This window comes from Panulirus ornatus, chromosome 43, assembly GCF_036320965.1.
Source record: "Panulirus ornatus isolate Po-2019 chromosome 43, ASM3632096v1, whole genome shotgun sequence".
NCBI lineage: Eukaryota > Metazoa > Arthropoda > Malacostraca > Decapoda > Palinuridae > Panulirus > Panulirus ornatus.
The window spans coordinates 3869577-3886792 of NC_092266.1; the positions used below are offsets into that span (position 1 = coordinate 3869577).

Consider the following 17216-nt stretch of genomic DNA (forward strand, 5'->3'; position numbering starts at 1 on the left):
TTTACCCTGACGCCAACGGAGAAACTCAATACAATATTTTTATTATAACTTTCCTTAATCTTGAAAAATGAATCAATCAGAGGGAACAATAGCCCCAGTCATATGAAGATTGGCTAACCGAATGTATATAGTTGTCAGTCCTCCTCAAACTTGTATATTTTCGATCATTAGAGCATCCATCTATTCATCTCATATAAGTGTTGCTAGGACAGTTGTCTATTAGTGCAGAGATCTTTTCCTCGGTAAAGAAAGTGTAGCCGGACTCCGCCCTCATGAGGTTACTGCACGACACCAAAGATCACCCTTTGGTAGACTGTGCTATAGGCAGCACAGCTCCGTCAAAGATCTCACTCCATAAGTGAACTTATATAGATTCCTTTTTAAACATTTTGTCTTGTCTATAAGGAACTCATCAGTTCTTCTCCAGTGAAAGCAAAAAATCATCGAGAAATTCATTTGCTTCCTCAATATCAGGATCTTGTGGCTCTGTGTGGGGGACGGGGCAGGTGGTCTCTGTGACTGGCTGTGTCTGGAGAGCGGTGCTGGTGGTCTCTGTGACTGGCTGTGTCTGGGGAGCGGGGCTGGTTGTCTCTGTGACTTGCTGTGTCTGGAGAGCGGTGCTGGTGGTCTCTGTGACTGGCTGTGTCTGGGAAGCGGTGCTGGTGGTCTCTGTGACTGGCTGCGTCTGGGGAGCGGGGCTGGTGGTCTCTGTGACTGGCTGTGTCTGGAGATCAGGGAAGTCTTGGGTATAAATTTCAATATACTGTGAGCGATATCGTCTCTCAACCGATTCCTCTCGATCTTCTCCTGCACGGCCTTCATGATACGTTTGGGCGGCTTTCTCCATTTTCTTTGCATTTCAGTTGGTGATCCTGCGCCATCGAGCCACATGATACCAGAATAGTATCGTTCCTGTTTCCCAACGGGTCCAATCTTGGTGTCACACATGATGCCGAGTGAACCCAAATGGCGGCCGATGTTTACGTTGGAAGCCACGGGCTCGTTATGTATCTTGCAGTAACTTTCATACCGTTGCTGCAGCTCTTTCCTGCTGATAAGGTACCGCTTCATAGTAATAGTCTTTCCCTTCATTTGAACGAAGGTATTCATGAAACTAACAAAGGAAGCCTTTCCTTTGTAATCCCGTTTGTAGTAACAGAAAGCCATTGAAGACGTGGATTGGGTCAGGCGAAGTTACACAGACTAACAAGACAGTCCTATAATCAATGGTCCTGTATCAGCACTGAACTCGAAATACGTCAGAACGACAATTTCAACCCAGGGCTGGAGGGCCAGTTGATGAAATTCTCACGTCTTGCTCAACCAAGTAACCTCGGTTAGACCTTGTTTATATTTAAATATAGTAAAGTTAATATAGTGAAGCTTGATGATTCTATTTATATGTAAGTTGCAATGTAGTTTGTATATATATATATATATATATATATATATATATATATATATATATATATATATATATATATATATATATATATATAATATATATATATATATATATATATATATATATATATATTTTTTTTTTTTTTTTTTTTTTTTTTTTTTTTTTTTTTTTTCATACTATTCGCCATTTCCCGCGATAGCGAGGTAGCGTTAAGAACAGAGGACTGGGCCTTTGAGGGAATACCCTCACCTGGCCCCCTTCTCTGTTCCATCTTTTGGAAAAAAAAAAAAAAAAAAAAAAAAAAAAAAAAAAAAACGAGAGGGGAGGATTTCCAGCCCCCCGCTCCCTTCCCTTTTAGTCGCCTTCTACGACACGCAGGGAATACGTGGGAAGTATTCTTTCTCCCCTATCCCCAGGGATAATATATATATATATATATATATATATATATATATATATATATATATATATATATATATATATATATATATTTTCAATAATGGATGGAACTCGGCTCCTAAGGTGATTTTGTTGTTGGAGTGGGACCTCCAGCCATTCTGTCCACCTTTTCCCTTTCTGGACATGTGGTGGTGCATTGGGTAGTGTGGCAACCTTCGTCTTCATCTTTTTGGGTGCAGGCTTGCAAACCTCGTGGAGTAGTTGTTTGGTTTGCTTCTTTACTGCACCCGATATAGCCATCTGGGCGTAGCTATCTAGCCGGGTTGGTGGGTCAGCCAGCATAGCTACACGCTCACTCGGTACCTGGGCTGGTGGACGAGCAGCCTTCCTTTCTTCCATGGCTACAGTCTGCCTAACGACCTGGGGTTGTGGAGCAGCCATCCTTACTACCACCCAGGTTGGTTGGGCAGCCTTCTTTCGTTTCTTTGCTACACCCTTCTGGTTGGGTTGGTTGGGCAACCTTCTTTTTCCTCTTCTTCGATACAACCTGCCAACCGAATTCGTCTGCTGGTGGGTCCGTTTCTTTCATGGATACAACCTCTGTAGCCACTTGGGCTGGCCGGTCAACCTTCGGTTGTAGGTAAAAGTATATATATAGAATAATGTGGTTATCATCAGCAGCCAGAGGCCATTCCTCCCTCCTTGCCTGCAGAGTTCTTGATTTTCTGGAAAGTTCTACGAAATTCTGGTAAGATAAATACTATTGAGAGGACGTTGTTAGGGGACAGTCAGGTTCAGTTTAGAGTTTGTTGTGGGATGGTTCTTTTACTGTGTCGTATCAGCCAGATGGGTATTTCTTTTCACAGTTTTCGTTAAAGTTTCTGTTTTCTAGAGGCATAATCTAGAACACTATTTTCCATATGTTTATCATTTTTCTCGTTATATTTTCATTATCATCATTAGTTATGTTATTGTTGACTTTCAGATATTTGATGTTATGTTTGTGATTCCCGTGGAAGCGTCTGACATCTTGCTAGAAGACTTTCTGGTCACAATATTTCTGCACTGGGGAGTTGATCGTATTCTTTTATTGCAGGTTTTGTTATTATCTTGCTTTACATTAAGGTCTACTGGAGGTTTTCCCAATGTTGGTTGAACATATGTCCAGCAACAGGAGATGGAGTAAGATACAGTATTGATGAGATTTATCTATCTATATAACTATCTAAATATCGCTCTATCAATCTATCAATCTAACTATCTATCTATCTATCCATCTATCTTTATCTGAAAGTCAACAATAATAAAATCAATGATATATGAAGTATAACAATGTCCTCTCAATGGCAATTATCTCACCAGAATCTTCTAGAACCTTCCAGAAAACTATGAACTCTGCAGGCAAGGAGGGAGGAATGGTCTCCGGCTATTGATAAAACCATATTATTCCATATATATGTTTATATATACATATTTATATATATATATGAATGTATACATAACGTACAGAATAATGTTGTCATCATCAGTATCGAAGAAAACTGAAAAGATGAGTTCCCACCGAGATTCGAACTCGGATTGCTGGATCCAAAGTCCAGAGTGCTAACCCTTACACCATGGGACCTGGTAAGAACAGATGTGATTTCATCTAAATGTTTTACATATAATCAACCAGAGGCCATTCCTCCCTCCCTGCCTGCAGGGTTCAAGGTTTTCTAGAAGGTTCTCGAAGATTCTGGTAAGATCATTACCTTTGAGAGGTCGTCGTTAGGTAACAGTCAGGTTCACTCTATGGTTGGTGTTTGTAGTTGGTTGTCCGAGGATGTTGTTATACTTGATCAATTTTGTAATTGTTGACTTTCAGGTAGGAAGTACTCATTTACGATGCATCCTTGTACTCACAACAACCTTATGAGTCACTTCAAGATTTATCTTCACTATAACTTTATCTTCACTACACCATTAAGGTTGAAGTCAATGGTCACATTCACTACAATCTCAACACGACTGGTCTTATACCTAACCCATATTATCACTACATCCATGTACATGTATTTCTTGCAGAATAACGCAGATATCAATGATTTCTGTGAAAATTGACATATACAGCCTTGCGTATCTATCGATCTATCTAATCTCTGTTTTTTACCTATCTATCTATCTATCTTTCTTAATCAGAAAGTCAACAACAATATTATTAATGATACGTATAACTACGTCCTCTCAATGGCAGTTCCTACCCAGAATCTTCGAGAACCTTCTAGAAAACCTTGAACCCTGCAGGCAGGGAGGGAGGAATGGCCTCTGGTTGATTATATGTAAAACATTTAGACGAAATCACATCTTTTCTTATCAGGTCCCATGGTGTAAGGGCTAGCATCTCGGTGGGACCTCACCTTTTCAGTTTTCTTAGAAACTGATGATGGAACTGAGCCATATAGTTGACCTTCGATGGACATATATTTCTTACGGCCCACCATTTTATTTAAGTATGAAGATCTCACGGCAGAGAGGAAACGTGTGATATTCAAAATCAAAAGCCGCAATTACCCTCATGGTAATGGTCGACATGTTTGCAGACAGATGACACAAACATGTGAGAAGTTAGACAAATATGGACGTTCCTGGTTGCTGTATAGCCTAGGTTTATCATCACTTGTAATGAAGGAGAAATGTTGCACATTATTCCACACCTTTTTATTTAGGCTAGGTTAGGCTAGGATGAATAGGGTCCATAACGTAACAGAGCTGGGAAATGCATCATATCGGATCTGTATTTGTGCAAAATGGCGCAAGTTTGTGGAAGTGATTTACGCAATGCCGGAGAGAATCCACCTCCACCAGAAATAATGTCTCAGACCATACAATATCTGCTGTTGGACGAGCAGGGGACATTAGACCAATATATTCCTGTAGTTTACTGCTCTTCCCAAACACGCAGCAAGACATTCGTAAAAGCATTAAACTGAACTTTTCCATCGGTTTTCATATCTTTAATTACTTACACCAGTTCCAACAGATGGAAAAAATCATTTGAAAAATCAGAAATTATTTGCCTATAAAAAGCATTTTGATCGATCGTACCAAATATTCAATTATTTCTGTACCCGACAAAATATTCAGTCACTCCTATATCCGATATTTTTCCTGCTGGCTGGTGCCGTTAAAGTCATATGGTAATTTACCGCAATTAGATTATAGATATATTCATCTATATGGAATGGCTCAGCGTGAAGAAACATATATATTTTCACTAAATCCTCCTCTTCAATACACTCCCATCTTCACTACATAGTTCTAACAGAACATCTTGACTACACCATTGTATGACCACATTATCATATCATTGTGTTCTTATCTTCACCACAGCCTCGGCAAAATTGATGTTTTCTTTACACATCAGGGTAGATGGCCATCTTTATGATGACAGAGAACACACATAACATATTAAACCACTTATCTTTAGTCACTTTAATCTAATTTCTGCTGATAAAAACGAATTATAATGACAATCCTTGTGTTCTGTGACAGGACATTGTACGGGTGAAGGAACCGTTGTCAGGCACATGTATCAAACTATTGAGAAATAAACTTAACTGTATTAAAGTATTAACTTCACTATATTAGACTTCTCTATATTAAGCTATGCTAGGATATGATCAGTTCCCAGGGTATATAAGGGCGGGAGCCGGGCCGAGAGCATCATTTGAGCTGTGACCTCTGTCGAGTGAACATCTCTGCTCCGCCTTGCAAGCTCCCTCAACCTTTCCTCGAACACTTCAATATAATAATGTTCACCAAGGAGGTAGGACGATCCTCCTTTGTCCAGGAGATGGAATTTGAATATGTCCATGTATTTGACATGGGCTATGGCTGTGTGGACATGGAGGTGGAATACCCAGACGTGGAAGTGATGGATGGAGTGGAACTTGGCTGTGTGGATATGGAGGTGGAATACCCAGACGTTGAAGAGATGGATGGAGTGGAATTGGCGGAATACCCGGACGTGGAAGTCATGGATGGAGTGGAATTTGGCTCTGTGGATATGGAGGTGGAATACCCAGAAGTGGGATTGGAGGAAATGGAATATGGGTGAAGCTGGTATGAACGCCATATGGATTTGGTGAAGGTTGACCTCGTAATGTGTTGACGTAAAATAGGTCAACTACTGTGACCATGTGGCGGGGAGGGCCACATCCACGAACCACGAAGCGAGCCCCACCACGGAGAAGTATCCTGGCTGCATCCACGTACGAGAACCACCGCGGGATTGCCGTCATCCAGTACTCCTGCTATGCCTCCTACAAGAAGGCACTTCTTGCCAACGTGACACCACTTTCCGTCAACGGTCGCTGTGCAAAAGTGAAACCTCACCGACCCACTGATGCTGACCAAGTGACCTCGCCCACTCAAGTGGCACTGCAGCCCACACGCCCTACCAGACCCACCATCCATGAGGAAATGCAGCCCACCCCACTTGTCAGGCCCACCTTCAGGGAGACATGGCAGGTCTCAAGACCTGTCAGGCCCACCATTCAAGACCTGACTTGGTCCCCCAACACATGTCAGGCCCAGCGTTCTAGACCGACTGGGACCAATAACACATGACATGTCCTACGTTACAGACCGACTGCACTCCGCACCACGTACGGGCGTTAAAAGGCGTGTCGAGATGACACACGCTCCCCGTGCCAAAAGATTCAGTTGGTGAGGAACCTGAGTTCTTTCTTCCTGCTGGTGCTGCAGGAGAACACGGCCCTAGAGTGGACACTGGGGGTGTGTTTGTGTTTGTGTTTGGGTTATCACTGAGGAACCAACACCAAGACAACTTTAGTTTCGCCCCGCCAAGGATAACGTTAATCTGGCGGAAGTCTGGCTTTCTCCCAGTAGTGGATGGCACATAATATCTACATAGGGACGTTGAAAAACAAAGAAAGAAAAAAAATGGGAACATTATCCGCCCCCCCAAAAAAAAATACATAAATTTACGGGGATAATTTCCTTCGTCTTCAAAGAAAAAATGAAACTCTTCCGACGCTACCGTGCCTTCCATAAAGCAACCCTCAAAGAAATCCCTTTCTACACAATGCGCAAGGATTCGGTTAGCCAATCTTCATATAGCTGGTGCTATTCTTCCCTCTGATTGATTCATTTTTCAAGATTAAGGAAAGTTGTAATGAAAATATTATATTGATTTTCTCTGTTGGCGTCAGGGTAAACACCCATCCCCCCCGAAGCTTGGTTACCTTTCCGTGGTGGGGGGGACTTCATGGATTGGGCAGTAGCAACCATCGTTGGTTGCCTCTGTTCAATCCATGAACGAAAAACCAAGCATCTTGAACGTAATTGTCGTATAAATTCACTTGGTGTCAAAACTGACGCGAAAGTGGTTGTCTCAATTTTGTCAGAAATGTTTGCGCGTCTCGGCCTGATGGCGGGAGTCGGTTTGGCGCTGTGGTCATGAGGGAATACGAGGAAGATTGGCAACCGTCCCAGAAGTAGCTACAGTGAGGCCCAGCAGCTGTCCCTAATACTGTGGAAGGCACTCATGTAAGGTGTGCAGTGAGGCGCAGCAGTAACAAGGGAAACGGACAACCAAAACAGCAACCTTGATCATCAGGAGGCTATCCAATGCTCAGAGTAGATAAGGACGATTATTGTATGGCTTCGCTCAGAGGATGAAAATCTTAGTATACAAGCTAGGCTTTTAGAGTGTCTCAAATCTATGGAGTATAAACAAAAATCTATGAAATTATTTCTTATAATATAGTAACCTGTAATGAGGTTAGTGATTTTGTATATTTTATGCAACCTACTTTAACGAAGTTGATCAGGGAATTGGCCAGATATATATATATCTTGGTGTATGGGAAGGCCATATGGGAGACGGAGAGAGTGGCAGGAGCAGGAGAGAAATGATCAAACCTTCCCGTTTGTTCATAGTTGCTGCCTGAAATTTGTCTTCTGATAGTTCTACAGTTTTTGTTTGTGTTTGTTATACTAATTATTAACATAAGAAAATTGTAATATAATGATTAAAGAAAATTATAGTAATTATAATTTAGAATTGTTATAGGTACTATGATTACGTACTATGATTATTCCATTGATAATTTTATTTCATGGATTTTCCATGCTTTATGCTGATATCTATCTTCATGTGTTTAATTATTTCATTCTGGTACCAGTTTTCACAACACATTATGTACTTTTGATTCTTATATTTGGACTCCAGTTTATTCTTGCATTATGGCTTCACCAGTCTAGCGACAACAAAATTGGCTTTAATATTACTAATCCATGTAAACTGTTTCATTGTTTATCTTTGCTATGTACTGTACACCTGCAGTTGCCTTTTTTTTTTGGTACCTTGCATCAAACCAATAATTTTCATATGTATTCCTCTCAGTGTTATTGTTTACCAGTAAATTAGTTTATGTACATGTTTGGAGTCAGTTTTGTGTTTGAGGTTATTATATTTCTAGTCCTGACATTTTAGTGTTGTGTGTTCCATATGTTATCTTTAGCTTCTATGTTAGAGGCTATTTTTGTTTCTTATTTGATATATTATATATGGAGAGTCTTCCTACGATCATAACATTATGTTTGTATTAAACCATGTTCACAGCTCCCTTATCGAGTGCCACTGTGGTGTTGTGTGTTTTAGTTATCAGTTTTGTTTCTTGAATTAGACCATCGTTGGGATATTGATTTCATCCCATATTTCTACTCCTTGTATATTTCGACATGAAGGATATTATATGGGAAATCTGTACTGCCATAACCTTAACAACAATATTTTTTTTCCTTTAGTAAGCTTAACAATATTATTTTTCCTTTAATGAGCTTAGCAATATCTTTTTACCATTGGTGTGATTGACAATATTTTTTCCCTTTACCACTGCTCTTACTACGTCTCTTCAGAAAACTAGTATAAAAATGGTATTTTCACTTTCAAAGTAATGTAATGACATAACGACTAAAAGATCTGATAACATACCAACCTCTTTAAAGCTAACAGGTGATCAATTTGAGACCTCTCATTCACTGGTGTAAAGTTAATTTTTGTGCAGTGTGTTATTTAAGGTTATACTCAGGCATCTGAAGAATTCACACATATGTGTTTACTACAGGGAGGTAATGGCCAGGTCATCTAACTACTAATTCCAGCTTATGACATATGTTCATAGCGCCAATTATATCAAAAAGCACTACTACAATTTGTGCTTTAACTACAGTCAGTGGTATCACCTCCACTGTACATCACTGTCATCCACTGGAGACTACTCAGAACACTGGACGTACAGCAGCCATTCAGAAAATAACTTACAACACTCCGTCACAAACACCTTCACCTCGAGCACAAATTTCCAATAAACAGCATTACAGAATGCGCATTTTCAGTCTTCACAAATAAATCATTCTACGCCACAGAACTGCAATGACAAACTAAAGATTTTGCAATTCAGTGCTAGTAATGATAAGAACAAATACACAGAAATTCTCAGCTAATTAAGAGAATGCAGTACCCTTGTAGAACTCATCTAAGAAGCTAGTCTCGCATCCAGATCTCACAGCTGTAAGAAATACCAGACAAGTAGGTACTCATAACACTTATTCACCAAACCATAATTTTCTCCACAACTGACACCATACAACAGCTCACAGACAACAACAATATCCTATAAACACAGTACTAGGAGCAAGATAATCAACATCTGCATACCTCCTCACTCTACATACCCCATAAGATACACTACCCAACAGCAGAACCTCGGTAAGATGCTCCCATTATTAAAGATTGGAATGTCCACTTTGTTCAGCATTCACACTTATAATCTCTGAGGTGAATCTCTTCAACTGTAACTTCTCAGTATACTTAACCTATGCAACCAACCAACCAACCAGACTCCTAGTCCACCACCTCCTGCAGCTAACTTTGTGAAACAACATTCTGCTCACACCAGCATTACATGGAAGGATGCTACGGCAACCATCCTCTGACCACTTACCCATCCTGAGCACACTCCATCCAGCTCACCCAGTCAATACAAAAGACAACTACCTGGGTCAGAGGAGTGCAACGTGACGACCACCTGAGTGCTGGATCACTAAACAGGCGTCACTAACCCTCCAGATACCCAGGCGGTTAGTACTGGTAATATACCTCCCTGGTTGTTAGCTTCCTACAAACTACTACCTACTCCCATAAATTACACACATCGTAAAGTAAAGAAACACCTTACACATAACCACTCACCATTGATAGAAATCAGAGATCAAATCAATATTCTTCAATAAATCTATCATTAACCTAATCATATAGAGGCAAACAGATAACTGGCACTCTTTCATCAACACAGTGAACCGAAAGACCCACATCACCACTCGTCTCACCAGTCCTCACTCATGAAGCACACCTGACTCATCACAGTAAAATCCATTGTCCCAAAGAACTTACAAACATACTCATGAGACATTTCTCAAAAATTATCCACAAACCAATCTCGCCTTTAAAAAGGAAAGTTGTGAAAAATCTACTCAAAATCCATTCAGAGACAATCGCCCACGTACCCATCACTCCCACTAATACAAACAGTGCCTTTAAAATATTGGGGAACTTTCCTCCTACAGACCTTAATAATGTAACAGACTTTCACATGAAACACTATGGTCCATTTGATAATGGGTTTGGAAGCCTCTCACCAACATGCTCTTGAAATGGCCCAAATGAAGCAGTCACAAAACCAGTCTTCCACCACCTAAAACAGTGTACCTGGACAGAAGTCCCACAGACTTTACATATGTAATGAAAATAGATAATCAAGGTTTTTCGTAGTCATTGATTATGTTAAAATCTTAAATTTTCTGAGTCTATTTAGCCTAAATTTTGTGAGTATATTTAGCGTATGTGAGCACATTAAAAAAAATGGGTAGTAAGGATAACAATCTGACCTCAACAGGAAATATGTAAACATTGTGTTAGGGATGAATGTTTCACAATCAAAGGTTCAGCTAAGGATTTAAAAACTTCCATTAGTTTCATATATATTTGATGTCCTCGCTGCTCTGATATCTGGAAACTGTACCTTTGATAGAGGTTATATTTTAACATCCTTTCAGTTCTATGTAGCCCTTAAACTTGCACCTTTAAAATGCATTTTTGTTGCTTTATATTCTGTTTGGTGACTTTCCAAGGCATATTTAAAGGCAAGTCTGCCTCAACATTGATGGATCTATTAGGTCTTGCAGAACAACAGATGCTGCTGTCCTCAAGGCAAATGACCTGTAAATAGAGAAGGTCAAGAATCATTGTTTAAGCTTGTATTTAAGAGAATTGATATGATATACAGTTTGTTGTGCAACTATGTAGCTATTTTCCTGAGAGTGGAAAGTATAATCGGTTTATTTTTCAGAAATCAGCTTGATGAATCCTGCCCTGAGCCCTTGCTTGCTTAATTCAAAATGAAGCGCATTAAGATGTTGCAGCAAATAATGGAGAAGGCTTACACGCACTTAAGCATACAGATGCTTGACTAGGAAGCATCATAATTTCTAGAAACTGCCAATCCCTCCTCAGAAAAGTCAGCAGACCCTGCAGTCTCAGCCATCTTGTTCAGACCAACAACCCAACTATTCCAAGGTCAGACATAAATGAAACTTTTCTCTGCAAGGGTAGATCGGGTGAGATCAACCGGTGGTTGAATTTGACGTCTGACTTGTTCCATACTAGACTAAAATTACTGAATTAGTTGATCATAAAACTTTGAAACAATATACATGCATACTGAAGAACACATCAGCAGTACAACTTTTCTTTGAAACAATCAATCTAGATGTGCCAAGTAGGTTTCCAAGCCTCGGTGGCGCAGTAGGCAACGCGTGAGTCTCATAATCTCAAGGTCGTGAGTTCGATCCTCACTTGGGGTAGTTTTCGGCCTTTCATGTCGGGTGAACAAGATGCAAGTATTGTGGTAGATATATTATTGGAAGCATTGTGTCTTACCTCATAGTGTAGAATCATTATCAAGTTGTCTTGTTCTTATGTAACTGATCACTCCAACTGCAGAAAAGGAACCCAGATTTCCAGTGCGAGATTAACGCATGGGCCACCTCGGCCCGGGTCTTGGACTCCGGCCTTACAGGGGCCCCGCTGGTCATCCAGGTAAAAAAAGATGCAGCTCGGAAAACTGGTGGAACAGAGGCTGGTATGCAATATACAATATGGTGGCAAAATTTGACATAAGACATATTTCATAGAATCTGTGGAGACCGCAAATATCACCTGGTCCTGGGCCTCACTAAACATTAATCCGGCTCTGCAGGTTCCTGACTGGAAGCCAAATATCTTAACCGTGAAACTGTATTGATTCCTTCACTTACTCCTCGTTCACTTACTGACCCACTCACTCATTCAGTTTCTCTCTTTTGGCCCTCGTGACAGTGTTTCTCGGACTCACTCACCAAGAGTAATCAGGAGTCACTACAACACAAGCTTTTATTGTAAAAATTTATGTTTCGGTTAATTGATGATAACGTACTTGATAACTGTTGTATTCATTTACTTAGACATCTCTCTCTCTCTCTCTCTCTCTCTCTCTCTCTCTCTCTAAGAAGAAAATCCTTCCCATGCCGGGAATCGAACCCGGGCCTCCTGGGTGAGAGCCAGGTATCCTAGCCACTAGACCACACGGGACTGGAAGGGTCATGTGTATGTCTATGTGAACATCGCTCACCCACTCACTATTTCATCCATTCTCTCTGTTCTCTGGAGCGTTTGGTTATTCACCGAAGTTTCTGTATTGATAATCAGCTGGCAGACGTTACCTACCGAATCTATTACTCACACACACACACACACACACACACACAAACATATCAACCATTTCATTTCAAACACAACCATCCTCTTCCGTACGTTTTCATCTATAGTCCACGCCTCGCATTTATAGCAGTGTAATAGTTAGCATTACTAATCATGAGTCAGCAGAGGCCAGCCCGGGGTAGGACATGCATGGGTTTGAATCCTCGGTGTGGCAGTCAGTTGACCCAACTCAAGTGTCCATCCTTCCCTCGGGACTGGTCAATAATTGGGTACCTGACTTATGGTGTGAATCTGCCTCTGTATGTGTGTGTGTGTGTGTGTGTGTGTGTGTGTCTGTGTGTCTGTGTCTGTGAGTGTGTGTGTGTGTACATGCACAAACAGGAACAAAGACTCAGTACATATGTACTATTCACATGAAACAGATGGAAACAATCACCACTGGCCGTATGAGACACGAACCTAGACCATCGAAATGATAGACCAGTGAGCTACTCCGCTCGTCCACCACGGGACAAAAGCATTCCATAGACCAGCCTGTGGTCCAGTGGGATCCCCCGTTACCTCACCTCACATTAACTCTCACTGGATCATAGGCTGGTCAGAGGTGGACAGCTACCGTGGTGGCCGAGCGGTTTAGCTCACAACACTGTCATTTCGATGGCCAAGGTTCCAGTCCCGTGCGTTCAGTGGTGACGGTTTACATATACATATATTCATAAAAAAAGAGCTCAAAGCATACACCTGGTGCACATACTTGGTCGTACTAAACCACACTGGGTGTGAGGCGGCTGCTCTGTCTAAGGCCAGAACTTGGGCCCCGGAATATCGTTGGTCCAGCACTAAACACATTATGCAGGATGGTTGTGTGTTTATGTGTAGGCGTTTGTTTGTCTGTTTATCTTGTCTAAATATGCCTGCCTCACTGTTCACTTCGATTACCATTAATTTCACGGGTCAAATGATATGACAATGTATCCATCAAGAGTATCAGTCTCCCAGGTTTCCTTTACTAATTCATCGTATTCCTGAAGCTTAAAGTTCAATATATGAGAAGCTAATGACCTTCATTATCTCTAGTAAAGATAACACTGTGCTACTATCAGTCATCTATGCCAACAGGTCTCATATCCTTCAGTTATAAAGGACAGTCATCAATTATGTCTTGAGGACTCACAAAACCTTATGTGGCTGTACACAGTATAATTGGTTGCATCATTCTTGTATCAACTGATACTTTATAGAGGTGCAATTTGGTTTTGAATTGCTCCTCTCTAAATCTTTACAGTTTCGCGAGCTCCGCTCTCACAATAGCCGCTATAGATTGAATGTGATGGTTCATCCGTAGGTGAACATCATAACTTAGGCCCAGTACAGTGTTGGTATGTGAGATCGGTATGGGTAAATGACGGTGTATACGGGAGTGTAAGTAGACATTACTTATGTTGTATCTCTGACTTTCGTTAAAGTAGGATATGTTAGATTTTGCAGGATTTGACTTAATCCTCCATTTCAATTCCCAAAGCGAAACGTGGTCAATTTCCTCTCGAGTTCTACTGGTTAAGTGTGCGAGGGTTCTGGCTCTAATCAGTTGGGTAGCGTCATCTGCATATTGGAGAGTGATGGAGTCCGAGTGTGTAGGATTGGGAAGATCATTTGAGTAGTGTGTAAAGAGTGGGAACCAGCACGGAGCCTTGAGGTACACCAGCGATGAGGGGGAAGTAGTTTGAGTAAGAGTTTCTGTATTTGATTCGGGTTTTTCTGTTGCTAAGATTATTAGAAAGAAGTCTAATGGTGGGTTATAGGAACTGAAATTGGATGCTTAGTTTGTACCTCAAGCCATCATGCCAAACGGCGTCAAAGGTTTTCTTAACATCTTTTGTATGTCCGCGTGTTGATTTTTATGTAGTTGGTGATTATGTTAAGTTCATCTTGTGTGGAGTGATGTCGAAAGCCAAATTGTTTGTGTGAGAGTAGGTTGTTGTTCGTTAGGTGTTGTCTTAGTCTGTTGTTAAGATTCTTTCAAATGTCTTCCAGATGGACCCAAGTAAGATAATGGGTCTGTAGTTAATTGGGTCTCTCTTTGATTTATTGGGCTTAGGTATCATGGTGGTCGTTGCTGTTTTGAAATTCGCTGGGATTTAGCCTGAGGATAGTGCTGCGTTGAAGATGGAGGTTATGGCTTTGATAGTGTTGTCAGGGAGGTGGGTAAGTAGTTGGTAACCAATGCCTGAGATAACTGGGGCTACTTTGGGGATTTCAGTAGGAGGAATATGGCCTCGCTCGATCTTATGGGAGTTGTGAGTAGGGGGTCGTCTGAAAGGAGTTGCAGGTGTATGATTTGTTCTGCGTAAAAGTGACTGGGTCAGTTTTGTATATGTTTTGTGACAATTTGAGTGCTTTCGTACGCCAGAGGATGTGGGGGATGTGGGTGAAAGATACCCTCCCAGTATTTTTGTAAGATGTTGGCGATGTCTTATGGGTTATGATGTTGAGTGTTATCATTTACTCCATTAAATCTCTTTTGGGTATTCCTTTGAGTTTTCGGATTCGGCTCTAAAACTCCTGAGGGGATCTGCTGTGGTGATTAGAGATTTCCAGGGTCTATTGTGGTCTTCTTTGAGGCTGTTGAGTGCGTGGTTTCGTAGGGAGGTGAGGTCCCGCCGTACTAGACCCAATCGATGTCTGTAATGCTCAAACCGTCGACGGTAGTACGAGAGGAGTCTTGTTGTTTTGGGAGATGGAAAGGTGTATCTTGTGGTAAATGGGGATTTTGGGACAGATGCGTCAACTGCGTGTGTGATTGTTTGGTGTATATATTCTATTTCTGTCTATTAGTGTTACTGGGTGATTTTCATAGTTTGTGGTGTAAGTGCAATTAGAAAGAGTGTCTTTCAAGTTGCGCTTGTCTGCTTTTTTTGTAGTGGTAGTGTGAGGGTGGTGGAACGGGGATAGGGTTAGATGAAAGGTGAAGAAAGAGAAGGATGTGGTCGGAAACACACAGTGGTCCTGGAGAGAAAAAGTAATGAAGATAATTACTGGCTCTGTTGGAGAAGACAAGGTCGGGTCTGCCCTTTCCTCCTGGGCCAGTGAAGATGGTATGGAAGAAAGGTCCTAGGAAGATGAGACGTTTGAAGGAGCATAAAGCGAATAGGTCATCACCGTGAGAATTGTTTCTGTTGTGGTGGAAGTTTTGTGTTGGGCGTTGAGGTCACTAGAGGGTAGACTGGGATATGAGTGTGACTGAATACTGTCCAAAGACCGTGGAGTTGAATGTTAGTGTTGGGTCGAGAGTATGTAATGCAGAACATAATGAAGCCATGTATTGAGTTTACTGCTAGAAAGTGTTCGAGACGCCATGAAAGGGTTATTATTCGTGTTCGACAGTATTGCGTGTAAGAATGTCGACTCACTCGTGTCTACCGTCTGAAGACGGTCGGGATGTATATCCGTAGTGTCTAATTCTACACCCATTAGTGATACATGTGATGTTAATTATCAAAACATCGGGTCTTTTCTCTTCGAGGAGAGTGGCAACCAGATGACGGCCATTGTGGTAGATGAGCACATTAAACTGCAAGATTTTAAGCATTTTACGATTTTGGGAAGTTTTATCGTTCTTTTAATTCTGTGTTCAATGACAGCCATTGGCATTCCGTTGAGGGTCTTCATGTGAACTTCGGTGGAGGTTTGTCTGGTCTTGGGTCGGCAACTTCCTAGGAGGGGTTAGGGAGGGGGAGAGTCATTGTCGACGTTGTAAGCGGTTGTCTGGTGAGTCGGCAGGGTCAGGTTCTGTGGCTCCTCTGGGAGGGTTAGGTGCGAGAGGAGAGGAGGTGGAGGGGAAGGAGGGGGGGGGAGGGGAAGGGATTGGGAAGTGAAGGTTCGGGAGGGATGGTCGGGGGGAAGTGGCAGTTGTGATGGTGAGTGTGGAAGAGGAACTGGTAAGTGGAGAAATGGATGGGTTGTTGGTGTAGAGTTGAGGGATGGTGGGTGGAGTTGTGTTAGGGGGTGCGTGGGAGGTATTGGAGGGTGACAGGTTGTGTTTCTGGGGGAGAGTTTGAAGTGTTACTGGAAGTATCCTGGGACATATTTGCGTTAGGGGTCAGGGAGACGTGTGACAGGAGCCTGGGAAAGATGGCTGTTGGCGGGGGAGGTGAGGAGTTCGGGTGGAGTAAGTACATTGGGCAGGTTGATGTGTGCTGGCAGCAAGTCGAAAATCCTGACAAATTCAGACTTGTCTTCCTTGCTCAAGAACAGTGCTTTGAGGTAGCACGCATGCATCCTTCCTTGTAGGTGAGGAGGTCGGAGGAGTTTGTGGTTGGGATAGGAGAAGCTTGGGTGGCAGACGGAGGTGCAACAGCAACTGCTGCGTAGAGGTGAGGGTTTGTAGAAGGGGACGAGCTGGAGGTTTTGAGAGATTGTCGCGCCGAGCGGAGTTTCTCATACTTTCGTGGGCATTGCCCAGATACAGCAACGTGTTGACCTTTACAATTAACACAGGTTGCTGGCTGAGCCTTACACTCAAGAAAACCGTGATCAATTTCCGCACATTGACTGCATGTCTGGCGCTGAGCTTTGCAGCTCTTAGTC

General features: G+C 41.9%; 1 non-coding gene across 1 annotated transcript; it reads right to left on the bottom strand.

Annotated features, from left to right (window-relative positions):
• Positions 1-12428: 12428 nt before the first annotated feature.
• Positions 12429-12500, bottom strand: TRNAE-CUC (transfer RNA glutamic acid (anticodon CUC)). Its single transcript has one exon. It is a non-coding gene; the product is annotated as a tRNA-Glu (tRNA).
• Between the last annotated feature and the right edge of the window lie 4716 nt (positions 12501-17216).